Source organism: Ambystoma mexicanum, chromosome 4q (genome assembly GCF_040938575.1).
Source record: "Ambystoma mexicanum isolate Mex_15411 chromosome 4q, UKY_AmexF1_1, whole genome shotgun sequence".
Lineage (NCBI taxonomy): Eukaryota > Metazoa > Chordata > Amphibia > Caudata > Ambystomatidae > Ambystoma > Ambystoma mexicanum.
Genome location: NC_090928.1, coordinates 1228582115 through 1228595740, shown reverse-complemented (window position 1 = coordinate 1228595740; position 13626 = coordinate 1228582115). Strand labels below are relative to the sequence as shown.

Sequence of the window (13626 nt, the reverse complement as noted above, 5' to 3'; positions counted from 1 at the left end):
TGTCCTTGCCTGTCTCCTTCCCAGCCTGTGTCCCTGCCTGTCTCCTTCCCAGCTTGTGTTCCTGCCTGCTACCCGCCTCCCTGACTTACTGCCTGTCTCTCTTGTCTGTCTCTCCCTGCTGCCTGTCTCTCGTGTCTCTCTCCCTGCTGCCTGTCTCTGTCAGTTTAGCTTTCCGTCTCTTCGCGGGCAGTCTCTTCTTCGGTGTCCAAGTCTCCCCACCTCCGCCCCCCCCCCCCCAATGACCGCCCCCACACCTCACTCACTGTGCCAGTTATGACCGCCTCTCTCTTTCCCCCGCGGAATGCGTGACTCCCCCCCCCCCCGTGTTACTCTCTGTCCTTGGAGTATTTGTTTCCTCGGTGCTTATATGCGCCGTCTCCCTTGCCTACCTCTCCCGCGGCAGGGAGGTCTCTCTTGGGGTTTAGCTTCCGTGTGATCAGCGCTCTCTCCGGTATTCGTGCTGCGAGTGTTAAGCGCTCGTTTCAGTCTCTGCGGTGCGGGTGCTAATTATGCGCTATCCTAGGTATCTCTGGTGCGGGATCCCCCTCCTCCAGTTTTCGCGGTGCGCGTGTTAGGCGTTCTTCCAGGTGCACGTGATAAGTGCTTCCCCAGCTATCCCTGGTGCAGTATTAGGTGCTCTCACAGGTATCCGTGGTGGGGTGTTAGGTGCTCTCACAAGTATCCGTGGTTGGGTGCTAGGTGCTCTCACAGGTATCCGTGGTGCAGCATTAGGTGCTCTCACATATCCGTGGTGGGGTGTTATGTGCTCTCACAGGTATCCATGGTGCAGTATTAGGTGTTCTCACAGGTATCCGTGGTGCAGGCGTTAGGTGCTCTCACAGGTATCCGTGGTGGGGTGTTAGGTGCTCTCACAGGTATCCGTGGTGCAGTGTTAGGTGCTCTCACAGGTATCCGTGGTCCTGGTGTTAGGTGCTCTCACAGGTATCCATGGTGCAGTATTAGGTGCTCTCACAGGTATCCGCGGTGGGGTGTTAGGTGCTGTCACAGGTATCCATGGTGGGGTGTTAGGTGCTCTCACAGGTATCCGTGGTGGGGTATTAGGTGCTCTCACAGGTATCCATGGTGGGGTGTTCCATGGTGGGGTGTTAGGTGCTCTCACAGGTATCCATGGTGTGGTATTAGGTGCTCTCAAAGGTATCTGTGGTGGGGTAATAGGTGCTCTCACAAGTATCCGTGGTGGGGTGTTAGGTGCTCTCACTGGTATCTGTGGTGGGGTATTAGGTGCTCTCACAAGTATCCGTGGTGGGGTGTTAGGTGCTCTCACAGGTATTCGTGTTGGGGTGTTAAGTGCTCTCACAGGTATCCGTGGTGCAGTGTTAGGTGCTCTCACAGGTATCCGTGGTGCAGTATTAGGTGCTCTCACAGGTATCCGTGGTGGGGTCTTAGGTGCTCTCACAGGTATCCGTGGTGGGGTCCTAGGTGCTCTCACAGGTATCCGTGGTGGGGTGTTAGGTGCTCTCACAAGTATCCGTGGTTGGGTGCTAGGTGCTCTCACAGGTATCCGTGGTGCAGCATTAGGTGCTCTCACATATCCGTGGTGGGGTGTTATGTGCTCTCACAGGTATCCATGGTGCAGTATTAGGTGTTCTCACAGGTATCCGTGGTGCAGGCGTTAGGTGCTCTCACAGGTATCCGTGGTGGGGTGTTAGGTGCTCTCACAGGTATCCGTGGTGCAGTGTTAGGTGCTCTCACAGGTATCCGTGGTCCTGGTGTTAGGTGCTCTCACAGGTATCCATGGTGCAGTATTAGGTGCTCTCACAGGTATCCGCGGTGGGGTGTTAGGTGCTGTCACAGGTATCCATGGTGGGGTGTTAGGTGCTCTCACAGGTATCCGTGGTGGGGTATTAGGTGCTCTCACAGGTATCCATGGTGGGGTGTTCCATGGTGGGGTGTTAGGTGCTCTCACAGGTATCCATGGTGTGGTATTAGGTGCTCTCAAAGGTATCTGTGGTGGGGTAATAGGTGCTCTCACAAGTATCCGTGGTGGGGTGTTAGGTGCTCTCACTGGTATCCGTGGTGCGGTGTTAGGTGCTCTCACAGGTATCCGTGGTGCAGTATTAGGTGCTCTCAAAGGTATCCGTGGTGCAGTATTAGGTGCTCTCACAGGTATTTGTGGTGCGGTGTTAGGTGCTCTCACAGGTATTCGTGGTGGGGTGTTAAGTGCTCTCACAGGTATCCGTGGTGCAGTGTTAGGTGCTCTCACAGGTATCCGTGGTGCAGTATTAGGTGCTCTCACAGGTATCCGTGGTGGGGTCTTAGGTGCTCTCACAGGTATCCGTGGTGGGGTCCTAGGTGCTCTCACAGGTATCCGTGGTGGGGTGCTAGGTGCTCTCACAGGTATCCGTGGTGGGGTGTTAGGTGCTCTCACAGGTATCCGTGGTGCAGTATTGGGTGCTCTCACAGGTATCCATGGTGGGGTGTTAGGTGCTCTCACAGGTATCCGTGGTGCATTATTAGGTGCTCTCACAGGTATCCGTGGTGGGGTGTTAGGTGCTCTCACAGGTATCCGTGGTGCAGTGTTAGGTGCTCTCACAGGTATCCGTGGTCCAGGTGTTAGGTGCTCTCACAGGTATCCATGGTGCAGTATTAGGTGTTCTCACAGGTATCCGTGGTGCAGCATTAGGTGCTCTCACAAGTATCCGTGGTGGGGTGTTAGGTGCTCTCACAGGTATCCGTGGTGCAGTATTAGGTGCTCTCACAGGTATCCGTGGTGGGGTGTTAGGTGCTGTAACAAGTATCCATGGTGGGGTGTTAGGTGCTCTCACAGGTATCCGTGGTGCGGTATTAGGTGCTCTCAAAGGTATCTGTGGTGGGGTATTAGGTGCTCTCACAAGTATCCGTGGTGGGGTGTTAGGTGCTCTCACAGGTATTCGTGTTGGGGTGTTAAGTGCTCTCACAGGTATCCGTGGTGCAGTGTTAGGTGCTCTCACAGGTATCCGTGGTGCAGTATTAGGTGCTCTCACAGGTATCCGTGGTGGGGTCTTAGGTGCTCTCACAGGTATCCGTGGTGGGGTCCTAGGTGCTCTCACAGGTATCCGTGGTGGGGTGTTAGGTGCTCTCACAGGTATCCGTGGTGCAGTATTAGGTGCTCTCACAGGTATCCGTGGTGGGGTGTTAGGTGCTCTCACAGGTATCCGTGGTGCATTATTAGGTGCTCTCACAGTTATCCGTGGTGGGGTGTTAGGTGCTCTCACAGGTATCCGTGGTGGGGTGTTAGGTGCTCTCACAGGTATCCGTGGTGGGGTGTTAGGTGCTCTCACAGGTATCCGCGGTGCAGTGTTAGGTGCTCTCACAGGTATCCGTGGTGCATGTGTTATGTGCTCTCACAGGTATCCGCGGTGCCAGTGATAAGCACTCTCTTTGGTACCCGTGGACGTGGTGTGCTTGATAAGCGCCTGCTCCGGTATCTGTGGTGTAGATGATAAGTGTCCTCCCAAGTATCTGTGGTGTGGGTGTTAGGTGCTCTCCACAAGATATACGTGGAGTAGGTGTTAGGCGCTCTCCACCAGATATCGGTGGTGCGGATGTTAGGCGATCGCGACCAGGTATCCGTGGTGTGGGTGTTAGGTGCTCATTTCAGTACCTGTGCTGCAGGTGTTATGCGCTCTCCACCAGGTATCCATGGAGCAGGTGTGAGGCGCTCTCACCATAATCTGTAGTGCACATGTTAAGAGCTCCCTCCGGTATCCGTGGTGTGGGTGATAAGCGCTCACCCAGCTATCCGTGGTGCAGGCGTTATGTGCTCTCACAGGTATCCGTGGTCTGGGTGTTAGGTGCTCTCACAGGTATCCGTGGTGCGGGCATTAGGTGCTCTCACAGGAATCCATGGTGGGGTGTTAGGTGCTCTCACAGGTATCCATGGTGTGGGTGTTTGGTGCTCTCACAGGTATCCGTGGTGCTGTGTTAGGTGCTCTCACAGGTATCCATGGTGCAGACGTTTGGTGCTCTCACAGGTATCCATGGTGCTGTGTTAGGTGCTCTCAGAGGTATCCGTGGTGCCGTGTTAGGTGCTCTCACAGGTATCCATGGTGCAGGCTTAGGTGCTCTCACAGGTATCCGTGGTGCGGGTGTTCGGTGCTCTCACAGGTATCCGCGGTACAGTGTTAGGTGCTCTCACAGGTATCTGTGGTGCGGGTGTTAGGTGCTCTCGCAGGTATCCGTGGTGCGGACGTTAAGTACTCTCGCAGGCATCCGCGGTGCGGGTGTTAGGTGCTCCCACAGCTATCCGTGGTGCAGACGTTAGGTGCTCTCGCAGGTATCCGTGGTCGGGTGTTAGGTGCTCTCACAGGTATCCATGGTGGGGTGTTAGGTGCTCCCACAGATATCCATGGTGGGGTGTTAGGTGCTCTCATAGGTATCCATGGTGGGGTGTTATCCAAGCATATCCAAGCAAGTCCCTGGAAGTCCTGCTTGTCCACTTTGCCGCCGTGCTGCGGGCTGCTTGCTTGCAAATGTCCTTATCTTCCCGGCTATCAAACTGTGACGTTGGAAGCTGAACTACATTAGCTTGGAAAATGGAACTATGATGGACAAAAGACCCTGGGCCTCTTTATGTGTTTGTTGGTATTTCTATAGTGCCAAGGGTACATCCTGTTTCAGCAGTTTGGTCAAAGGCTGGGTAATCTCTGCATAATGTCCAATACATTTCCTGTTGTAACTTGTCATTCTTTAGACTTATCAGATTTACCTACTTCAAATTGGACACAATTATCTTGATAACAGCATATCACTTCTTCAGGCTCAAAAGGGTACTCAGACTGAATTCTAAAAATTCGCTTTGGTTTAGAATCCAGTAATTCATATCAAATTGAAAGAAATAGTCTAGCATCTATTAAGGAATGCCTCCCAGTGATCGCAGATAGTGGTATCCAGTTGAGAGCCAAGCACACCCCAACATCAGACAGACTTTAACTAGGAAGAGGATTGTAAATCGAGGGGGACCCCCCAAGAAGACACATAAGAAGAAATCAGCCTGTAGAAGTGTATACGTTTTTGAAGGTTGGACCCTAAAGAAAAGTGCAATGGGATCTCATTGAAAGCTGACCCCGCAAGAAATTAAGTCTACAAGAAGACTGATACGATTGTGCATTTAATTGAATGTTGTGTAAATTTTACCCCTGAAGAATTTCCTTGTCAATAGTGTGTAAGTGTGTAAGGAATGAAACATGTCGGGTATGGTATGGATGTGGTATGAAAGTAAGCATGATTTTTAGGAAGAATAAGTGAAAGGTTGTTACGGACTGGGTTGCTTGTCTCGACGATAGGGGTGAGCAACTTGTAGATCCAGGTTAAGAGATGAATTTTTGCTAATTATTAAATGGTCAACTGTTACATGAGATTAAATGTATACAACGATATTGCATGGTAATGGTGCAGATATTGTGATTTGCATACTATCAGAAATACTCCTTTTTAAAAAAGATTAAAAAATTGGAACTGTGAAGAAGAAAAGATAAAAGAAAAAAAGTTTTTTACTGTTGAAATATGAAAAATAAAATACTATTTTTTGATACAATGTGGTGTAGTATGAGAATCTAATGGCTATTAACCTCATGCAGTAAGGTTCAACCAAATATGGACTTGGGGAAGCAAGGGACCGAGTGAACATTGTGTATTGTTTAAGAGTTCTGTTTATAGAGGGCTGTTCACTATCGGTCATAGGAAATATTACCTCTAGTCTCTCTTAAGTTTATTGTGGGGGTGTTAGGTGCACTCATAGGTATCCATGGTGGGGTGTTAGGTGCTCTCACAGGTATCCATGGTGGGGTGTTAGGTGCTCCCACAGATATCCATGGTGGGGTGTTAGGTGCTCTCATAGGTATCCATGGTGGGGTGTTAGGTGCTCTCACAGGTATCCATGGTGGGGTGTTAGGTGCTCTCACAGGTATCCATGGTGGGGTGTTAGGTGCTCTCACAGGTATCCATGGTGCGGGTGTTAGGTGCTCTCACAGGTATCCATGGTGGGGTGTTAGGTGCTCTCATAGGTATCCATGGTGGGGTGTTAGGTGCTCTCACAGGTATCCATGGTGGGGTGTTAGGTGCTCTCATAGGTATCCATGGTGGGGTGTTAGGTGCTCTCACAGGTATCCATGGTGTGGTGTTAGGTGCTCTCATAGGTATCCATGGTGGGGTATTAGGTGATCTCACAGGTATCCATGGTGGGGTATTAGGTGCTCCCACAGATATCCATGGTGGGGTGTTAGGTGCTCTCACAGGTATCCATGGTGGGGTGTTAGGTGATCCCACAGATATTCGTGTTAGGTGTTAGGTGCTCCCACAGATATCCATGGTGGGGTGTTAGGTGCTCTCACAGGTATCCATGGTGGGGTGTTAGGTGATCCCACAGATATTCGTGTTAGGTGTTAGGTGCTCCCACAGATATCCATGGTGGGGTGTTAGGTGCTCTCACAGGTATCCATGGTGGGGTGTTAGGTGCTCTCACAGGTATCCATGGTGGGGTGTTAGGTGCTCCCACAGGTATCCATGGTGGGGTGTTAGGTTCTCTCATAGGTATCCATGGTGGGGTGTTAGGTGCTCCCACAGGTATCCATGGTGGGGTGTTAGGTTCTCTCACAGGTATCCATGGTGGGGTGTTAGGTGCTCTCACAGGTATCCATGGTGGGGTGTTAGGTGATCCCACAGGTATCCATGGTGGGGTGTTAGGTTCTCTCATAGGTATCCATTGTGGGGTGTTAGGTGCTCTCACAGGTATCCATGGTGGGGTGTTAGGTGATCCCACAGATATTCGTGTTAGGTGTTAGGTGCTTTCACAGGTACCCTTGGTGGGGTGTTAGGCGCTCTTTTCAATAACCATGGTGCAGTGTTAGGCGCTCTCACATGTATCCGTGGTGCAGTGTTAGGAGCTCTCCCCTGTATCTTGGAGCAGGTGAAATCACTGTCGCTGGTACCCGTGGTTTGCGAGATAAGTGCTCTCCCAGGTATCTGTGGTGTGGGTGTTAACAGGCACGCAACGTCATTGAGCTAATCAGGCTCCAGCCCCCTTCCCCCTGTACCCCCACCCTCAAATGTGAGCTGAGGGGCGGAACTTCCGTGCTGAGCCTTTAACAGTTCAAAGGATCAGGAACATGGTCCTAAACGCATTTTATTTCTTTGGCGCAAATCCAGGGATGTAATTTAGGGGTCGCCAGGGGTTGCACTTGCGACCCCTGAGGTCTCGCTCACTACCCCAAAAAATTATTTAAAAAAAAACATTTTTACAAATTGAAGCTCCTGGGCTGTGGCCAATGCCAATGTGCCAATGCTATATGACCTATTTGTCTTTCTGGAATCCTATACAATAATTGCTAGACTCATTAAAGGTTTATTTCAGGCACACTTCAGGGGGTGAGTCACTGATTGAGTCTGTTCTTAAACATTTCAAATTCACAATGCCAACAAAATCCTCCAAAAAGCATTTAGAGTCGAATAAGCATCCATTTCGGACTATGCATTTTGCTTTTCGCACGTTGCAGTTATAGCATGTTTTTTTCTGCGGATACATATGGTGATCCATTCCTGTATGAAATGTATATCACGTTACAGTAATATTGTAACCATATTTTTCATAGTGTACTTAGAAACAATGCTATGTGATGTCACTTCCTGTTTAGTCAAGGGGTAAACGGTCATGTTCCATTGCTTCCTGTGATATCACTTTGGGGTGGGGTCAAATGACATCACTTCCTGTGATGTCATCAGATGTCAAGGGTCATGAATTGTCACTTCCACTACCCCTGGTATTTTGGTGAAATGACGTCGCTGGGCAAATCAAGCACTGCCCGTTTCCCCAGCCACAGCCCCCCTGAGACACACAGGCTGCACCCCAGGCTCTGCAGCCAGTGCCATAATGAACCTTGTCATCAGCAGCACAGCCTTTCTTATGCATGATGGTGAAATTCCAACTGATAGACCACCACCAGTCACCTTGCAAATCTGTCACAGTTAAAGTGAGCAACATAATAAGGCACCCTTTGAAAGATGTGTTCATACCCATAACGTCTAATAGCTTGAAATGCTAAAAAGTAAAGTTTGCTTTGATGTCCTTAGTTGAATGTTCTTATAACCATACATCGTAATATGCTGGAGGTTTATGACGCATCTCCAAAACTAAGAACGTTTTTATTTTTATTGTGTGTCTTAAAGTGCTGAAAATACATCCTATAGTTTTCAATTCAGGATGTGCAAAATAAAGGTACACTGCTCAACTGCTATAAGGATTTACATGTTGCTGTGTTGCTTTACTTTGCAATTTGTGTACTTTGCAAATAAACTTTATAGGACAGTATTATTGTACGCCTTGATACCCAAAACTTAAATATGTGTTCCAAGTAAAGTGTGGAAGAAGGTGGGCTAAAATCCTTTGGCCTAAGTGTGTGATCCTGGCCAAATAATGTAATCTCACGCTGACTTCAAGCACACAAATTGGAGTGCTTACAAGTGATTACGTTTACACCCTTACAAGCGAACAGTTTGAATAAGTTTAGGGACACATTGGTGTACTCTGGTGCCCCTCTGCCAGTGGCTCCAATACTGTCACATAGAATTGCATTATTGCTGCACTGGCCCTCCCCCAGTCTCGTAACACTTGATTTGATAGGCAGACATTGGGCCTCATTACGAGTTTGGAGGCAGCCATGCCCTTAATAATGGCATGGCTACCCCCCAACTCGGGTCGGGCACGGGGTCCTGCGAAAGGGGAATAACCGGGCCATTCTGACTTTTGCGGGCCCGGTAATTTCCCTTTCGCAGGACCCGGAGCCGGTACGTCCCCATTCCCATTTGAGCTCCTGTAGGGCTCAATGGGAATGGGGAGGATGGTAGCAGCAGTACCGTTCATAACTGTACCCTTGCTACCACCCTGTTCTGCTTGCGGGTGCCGCTCTGCACGCCTGGTTTGACCAAGCGTGCAGAGCGGCACCCGCGAGCAGAACTCCTAATGTGGCAGTAAGGCAACAACGGCGTCGGTTGCATTGCAGGTGCCGTTGTTGCCCTACCGCCACAGATGTAATGAGGCCCATAGTCTCACCAGCCAGTCAGTGTACCAGAGTTTCTAGCGGACTGTGGTAGAACCAACATAAAATTTTCTCCCCTGTTGCTCCCAGCCACTGAAGTTGCGTGGGCCGTCCAGAGTACTGCCCCGCACTCTGCCATTTCCTTATGCTATGATATTGTGTCTTTCATTGCACACCATCTGCCATTTTCACACTTTCTGGGAGCTTCAGGATCTACAAGAAGTGGGACAAGGGGCTAATGCAGTAGCAGAGGGATCAGGCCAAGATTGCTTTGTTACAACATAGATATGTGCAGATCTTAAAAGATAGGGCTCTGTACAGTGAACGTTTTAGATATTTTGTCAGCTGTGTGGCGCAGTGATTATGTGCGTTTCAGGTAGCTAAGGTACTAACTTGTGTGATTGACAGAAAATGTAAGCATTTTGCTTCTTGTTTTTGCCACCGTCTCACCAGAGAGCCAAAGACCAAAGGAGGGATGGACCAAAGGTCCAACTCTCAAGGGAACCAAGGACCAGAAGAGAGTTCATCCGAGCAACCAAGGACCAGAGGGACAACTGACCAGAGAGGTTCACTTTTACCTTAGTTTAACTTCATCCTATTTTTAATGTTGGCTTTAAGCCAAAACTATTGAACTGGAGTACAATTTGGAGGGAGCTGACTTGTGAGGAGGGATCCACAGCTTGAGGGTATTTTGTTATTTACCAGCCCACTGACTGCCCATGGCCATGCTAATTCCTATGGCCAATCCCACTCACTACCCGCCGCTCCCAAAACACATCCTCATGAGATCTCTTTGAGTTAGCTTTATCAAGCATTAACATCAACCATTAGCCTTCCAAGGTTATTTCTAAGCAGTCTGCTGAGAGTTAATGGCTTCATTACAGTTGTAAAGATCTTCTGGTGTAATAAAAAAAAAAGTCTCAACCAAGTGTGACTTCAGGTTCCATGCACTGAACTGCTATTAAAAACCAGCAATCACAAAGCCAAATGTTTTGGGTTGTGGTATCAGAAAGGAATTTGCCCATTAATGCCATCATATGCCTAGGTAATCACTAAATCTTTCAGCCGTCGCCATTTTATGGCAAGGCACTAACATAATGTCAGTGCCTATCCCATCCTTGCACAAAAGCCCAAACTGTTGGCTTTGCCAGTGCTAGTTTATTATTCCAGGCAATGTCTAGTCTAGCCACAAAGCACCAAGAGACATTGTAGATGGCAAACCAAAGGTCAAACCCCATCTGGCACAGTTCTACCCTTCCCCCATCTCCCACCATCCCACTTCTTCCTTTTTGGATGCAGAGTACCACTAGTTCCTTTTTTCCACTTCCACCACAGTTCTGAATTCCACACATTTAACACGAATAAACCACTTTCTTGCCACAGGATGCAGCGCCGACTTACCTCCTCACTTGCAAACTGTTTTTATTAGAAGAAGGCGTGGTTTTGCAATCTAATGTATGCTTTGTATGGAATGTAAAGGCACTGTGACGTGCATCAGGAGTGACGGTGCTGACAGGCGGGTGCAGGTCAGAAGCACCCGAGTCTTGAGTGATGATCCTCTTCAATGGGTTTGTGCATATGTTATTAAATGCGGAGAACCTGAGGTCTGATCCCTTGAAGGAAACCTTAGTTACGTAAAGCATTTCATTGTTAGCACCTGCATTTTAGGCAACTGAAATCGTGATGTGGGGTTAGTACTTGCATTCCAGGGGAGTGATTGGAAGGGTCGAGAGGGGACAGGAGACCACACATTCTCCCAGCAGTCCTTAAGTGGGTGCTTTCAGACTTAAAGGAGAGAGTTAACTGCTTGTAACATTGAAGCTGCACTAGAATAGTCTCATTGCAATGCGTAAAGAAGTTAGATGCCCCCACACAAGTACCTTTGCCACTCCCCCACCGTCTCTGAAGTTAGCGCCTCTCCCAACATTTGAAAGGTTAGCCCACTCCAGAATTTTAGCCTAGGTGCACCCCTGGATGTGTGCACTTGCACTTTGTTAGGCAGAGAGGTGAGGGAACCCTTCCACTAAACTGGTAGTGTGAAGGTTTTAGTGTGTTTGTGCAGAAAAACATACTTGAACAAACGCAGTAAAACTAAAAGCTGCTACTTTCTAGAAAGACTTCCATCGCCTGTCTTTATATTGCGCTTTAAAATATACTATTTGATAGTTGGTCCCCACAGCAGACCATGGGGGGGGTAGAACAGTGGGGGCGGAGCCTCAACGTTTGCCCGTCCTATTTTCTTAAGTGGCCACTCCCATCAACACTTAGCCCCGCCCCCAAATGTAGCTTATGTTGCGCCCCAGGATGTTCGGTGCTTTCATAGGGATCCGTGGTGCAGGTGTTAATCACTTTCTCTGGCACTCATGTCATTATCTGCAGTGCAGCTGTTAATTGTGCGCTCTCCTAGGTATCTATAACATAACAGGTGTATTTGTAGAGCGCATGTTCACCGCCAAAGGGGCATCGTGGCACTATTGACACATAACAGACGTTTATTGTTACCCAACTTAATGGTACCCATTTTATCGACCGACCTCTGAAGGATGAAAGGCTGAGTGGACCTGCCAGGATTCGAATCTGTGACCATGAGGTCAAACACAGGCCCTTGTAGTGGAGGCATTAATATTCTGAGCCACAGACTCAAGTCTATGGAGCAGGACTCCCCGCACCCTGCACTCCCAGGTATCTGTGGTGCGGGTGATAATCGCTCTCTATGGTGTCCATGGTACGCGTGATAAGCCGTCTCTTTGATGCCCATTGCATGTGTTAAGCGCTCTCCCAGGTATCTGTGGTGTGGGTGTTATGTCCTTTCATAGGTATCTGTGGTGCGGGTGAGGAGCGTTATTTCTGGTGCCCATGGTGTGCATAGAAAGCACTCTTTCCGGTATCTCGGGTGGTGATAGTATGCGCTCTTGCAGGTATCTGTGGTGCAGGTGTTAGGCACCCTCCCAGGTATCTGCAGTGCGTGTGTTAGGTGCTCTCACAGGTATCCAAGGAGTGAGTGATCAGCGCCCTTTCTGGTATCCGTGGTGCGGGCGATAAGCGCTTACCTAGCTATCCGTGGTGCGGCTGTTAGACACTCTTTTAAGTATCCACTGTTCAGTGTTAGGCGCTCTCACCTGTATCCATGGTGTGGGTGTTAATCGCTCGGTGGTACCTGTGGTTCACGAGATAAGCGCTTTCCAAGGCATCTGTGGTGTGGGTGTTAGGTGCTCTCATAGGTATCTGTGGTGCAGGAGTCGGCCGGCGCAGGTAGCATGACCAATGAGGGACACCAAACACCAATGTTCTTTTTGGAAGGGATTAGGCCGCATTTCTCATATGTCCTCTGCAACTATGCCTTCTCTCCTTCGGGCCCCGTGTAACTGGTTCTACAGCGCCCTGATGCTTAAGGGCTTCTGCGCGCTTTACAAATGAAATAAATAAATAAAATAAATATATCTTCACCAAAATGCGACAAAGCCATGCAGGAATAGCATCCTCTGATGGTTACGTCATCGGTTGCGTCATCAATGATGTCATCATTACATCATCAATGATGTCATCACTACGTACTTGAGCAGGGGGTGAGTGTCAATGGTCATCGCCCCCCACACTCGGGATGGGCCTTAGGGAAATATGTGACCCCCTAAACCGACCAGACCCCCAAACCCACTCTCCCCGTGCAGGGACCAGTGAGGGCCGCTCTATGAGCCCCCGGCATGACACCCCACTGTTCCGTGCAGAACCTAGGACCCTAACGTAAATCAGCATTACATCTCCCTTCCAGTGACCCAGATGGTTGAGCCCCTTGCTCGATTCAATGCAATGTGCTCCAACCTACCGCCACAGGGCCTCTGGCCTACTGGCCGGGCACTCCCCACCCCTTCTAGAACAGTACTTATGCTTTTCACTTGAGACCTAATACAGTCAGACCGACCCATTGAACCCTGGACACCATCAGAACCACTTTGTCTCTTCCCTGATGCACCCCCTCCTACGGGACTCCCCCTGCATTGCCCCCCTCCCTTGATATGCAGCCCTTCAATCGTACATACATATGCAAAACTTGCTTGTGGCAGGAGCCACCCGGGAATTCTTGGATGCTCCCTTTGGACTGGGCCCACCCCCGCACTCCTCTTCAACTTTTGTGCGGCCCCCAGACATTACCACCACCCAAAACAGTACCCTTGTTTGCACTGATGGCAATTCACCGGCCAGGATGCCTGGTGTCATTCTCCCGGTCGTTGGGTGTCATCTAGAGACAGGGTCGGACTGGGACAAGAAATAGGCCAAAAAAAAAAGGCCCACCCCTCGCCTCAAAAAGTGGCCCACCCCTCACCTCAAAAAAAGTGGCCCTCAAACGATCATCCGTGATTCGCGTCAGTTCACGACTTTACAGAAAATGCTACTTATGGAGGGTTCATGTGTCTGTTGCATGTTATGTTTTGTGTAAACGCTTGAGAAAGTGATAAGGCAGATGAAGACTGCACGGCTGGGTACCAGCTGCTCCCGATGCCTCCTTTCTGAACTGATAAGAGAGGGGGGTGCTTTGAAACACAATTTACTTGATGTATAAGCACCTTACAAATGAACGATACATAAAATGAAATAA

The 13626-nt window shown here is 49.4% G+C and overlaps 1 protein-coding gene across 5 annotated transcripts in view; it reads left to right on the top strand.

Annotated features, from left to right (window-relative positions):
- LOC138468296 (beta-1,3-galactosyltransferase 2-like) overlaps positions 1-13626 on the top strand; it is a 574221-nt gene that overhangs the window by 306558 nt on the left and 254037 nt on the right. The window contains exon 2 of one of the 5 annotated variants that reach the window (XM_069608783.1): positions 9486-9598. The exons of the other annotated variants lie outside the window; for them this stretch is intronic. The gene's annotated coding sequence lies outside the window, so the exon portion shown is untranslated. The remainder of the gene's footprint in view (positions 1-9485; positions 9599-13626) is intronic. 5 annotated transcript variants of the gene reach the window in all.